Raw genomic sequence first — 3,387 nt, forward strand, 5'->3', positions numbered from 1 at the left:
GAAACTCTCATGTGGAGCCATGTGGCTCACTAACCTAGTTGTATACTAGAAGAAGGGAGCCCTAAGACAACCAAGAGGCACAAAGGGGGACACCACCCCCAAGACCATAGTCAGGCTAGATGATTCCACAACTCTCTAGTGTCTCACTTAAATTCAAGCTAGGTGATACCACCCACAAATCTCTAGTGTCTCACTTAAATTCAAGCTAGGTGACACCACCCAAAGACCATAGTCACCATGATGAGTACCTGCTACCTCATCCAGGTCTGGTTCCATCTATCAAACACAAACCACAAGTATCCTCTAAAAGCTGCAATTTGCCACAATGTTTGCCTCTATCTACACCCTCTTCATCTACTATTAGTTTGGAAAAACTTGAAATGCATATGATCATGATCCTTTGAACATCCTATAGCTGCAATGAGTACCTCAGGATGCATAAATTTACCCATCCATGGTGGAGCCACCACTGCCTTGACAGACTGCATCCAATCCTTTGGGGATGGCACCCTTTGCATCATTGATCATTTCGATATTTTTCCTCAGTTGACCTACCTCTGCAAGAAACATGGGACCAAGATCCAACCATGCCAGAACAGATCTATGGGTCTCAGAACAAAGGGTGCAAAGAATCTAGATGCTTTTTTGTACATGAAGGGGGGACCTCGATCAAGGTTGTCTCAAGCTCTCAACATACAACAAGAAAAATGATCCTCATATCTCCTATCATGCCAACCTTGCACATCTTTATGAGCATCCATTTATAGGGAGCAAAGGGACTCCTATTGCTACAATTCTTTGATAATAGTCTCAGCACTATGAGCTTTCCAAGCTAAGGTCATCTTTGGCCATGTTGATGTCATCATTATCTACATAGGTGTGGATGGGAAGTTGCACTTTATAGGCTTACAAATCACAAAAAGCTTAAAGTAACACATGCATTTTGAGAATGAATTCATGTCTTATGAGTTTTTGAAAGAATGGAATGTACTTGATGGGGTTCGGAATTTGCACTATGCATTTGTATGTCTCATAGAAAGAGAATGGTCCGAGGAAAAGAAGCGGACTTGACACGATTGCGTGTGATGCAGTCATTGGTATCATGGCACATTCAGTTCATGTGATATTATTCAAACAACATTGGGGAATATAACTGGGAAGATAACTCTAGAGGTTTTGAAAAAGATGACGGAATTGCGAGATCAGAGGCCACTTCAAGGTCAATATCAAGTATTGCCACAACAACCAATACGTCCATGTGACAGATGTGGTAGTAGTGATCACTTGATTAAGGATTGTCCACACCATGATATCATGATAAATGTATATTGTAATGAGTGTGCAATCACACATATGATTTTGGATTGTCCTAAGAATCCAAGAAAGAAAGGTAAAATGCAACCACATGTTACCTTTCCTTATACCAGCAAATCAGAGAAAGAACGAGCCGCAACAAAAGGAGAGACGACAACAACAACAGAGCAAGAAACAATTGCAAAAGAACAGGTGCTTAAACAAAAAGAAGATGAAAGTAAGCAAGTTGTTCCAGTAAACGTTGTCACAAGAGCACAAGAAAAAGTGCAAGAGCAGAAGCCTTCAGATGGAGAGACTAGTAAGAGTTCTAAAAACCGTAGAAACTCTAGACGAGCAAGAAGGACTAGAATGAAAGCGAGACTAGAAAGGGAGAAAGGAGAAGAAAAGGCTGTTACGACTGAGTTGGAAACAACTCAAGAGCAACAGACACAGCAAAGGGAAGTTGAAACCCTTAAACCAGCTGAAGCACCCAAGAGTGCTAGTTCAGGAGGATCTGTCCTAGTGGACAAAGTGAATGAGCCTGTAGACGCGATTTTACAGGCTTATGAGGCTAGATTGGCAAATAGACAGACCTTAGAACAAAGATGGATGACTTATCCTTATCCTGAACTAGAGAAGCAGAGGCTAGAAATGTGTGAGCAACTCATTGAAAATGCTCAAGCATTGCTAGAACCACCTCCACCAGAAGTGAAGGTTAGGATAGTAACCCCAATGCACAAAGACAAGAGCATTAAAGTAGACGAATTGCCTAGCGAAGAAGTGGATCATAGGGAAGAATCACTGACAAGGTCGCAAGACTCGAGGGTAGTCCAAAATACAACAGATGAATCAATGAGGTATTTCCCACCCTATGTTCCTATAGTTGAGGAGCAGTGGCCAGAGGAGTTATGGAAGGCTGTCCGAGATGCCCAAAAAAGAGAAGAGGATGCTCGACCAGCACCATTTCCTGAAATCACATTAGATAGACCACAAATGTGTGTTGATGTGAGGTCATATTATGGTGATGTAGGATCAATAGCCTCCGAAGACAGTAGACCTGCATCGTTAAGAACTTTGCCACAGTACATGGGAGATTTTGAGGCAAAGTCTGAGATTGTGAGAGTTCCATCACAGAGGCTAGGAGGGACAAAAGAATTGGACGCAAAAAATTTGACTGGCTTGCTATCAACGCCAGTGAAGTGCACAATTACATTGGCAGAGCTTTTAAAAATCAGGCCAAGTATGTGGACGGATATAGGAAAATGCTTGGAAAAAATTGGGATCAAAAGCCCATTAAGGTTCCTGGAAAAAGAGCTAGATGAGATCGAGAAGCCTAGATCAAATGTAAGACCTGTACCTCTGAACAAAGTAGGAGAGTACTGTGAAGGAGAAGATGGTAATGCCACTTTGCCGGTCGAGTACAATGGGATTGAAACGAAAGCTATACTTGACAGCGGAGCAGGAATTGCCATAGCAAAAAAACGAATATGGGAGAAATGGGGTAGGCCCGCCTTTAGAACAACCAGAATAAAATTAAAGTTAGCGGATAGGCATGTGGAAAGACCCATGGGATTGCTAGAAGCGATAGTGGTGTCTTCTTGTGGTATAGAGTATGCACATACTTTTGCCATAGTTGACTTTGGCAAGAAAAATAACTATGAAATCATCCTTGGAAGACCATTCATGAGACAACTCAAGATGGTACAAGATTGGGGTTATGATTATCTATACTTGAGACATGCTGAAACCACAACACGTGTAAATATGAGAAATCATAGTTACCAAGATGTAACTAGAACGCCCGTGGAAGATTTTGATTCTGCAACACAAAGTGGATCAACAGACCATCCGTGGATGGGCAAAAAGAAAGAAATCTGGATGTGCGGAGCATCGGAGTGTAGTGACTTTGGGAGAAATGAGTATTCCTTAGAGAGGGTCTTAGAAGATGATGCTTACATAAGAGAACCTTTTCCAGAAGAGGCGTTAGAACCGCTAGAGTGGACTCAGATATTGGCTACTTTGGATGTCTGTGTTAATGAGACCACACCAACAAAATTTTGCGATGAGAATGGGTATGACATAGTCCCCTACTAC

This window comes from Adiantum capillus-veneris, chromosome 27 (genome assembly GCF_014529385.1).
Source record: "Adiantum capillus-veneris isolate H3 chromosome 27, ASM1452938v2, whole genome shotgun sequence".
Lineage (NCBI taxonomy): Eukaryota > Viridiplantae > Streptophyta > Polypodiopsida > Polypodiales > Pteridaceae > Adiantum > Adiantum capillus-veneris.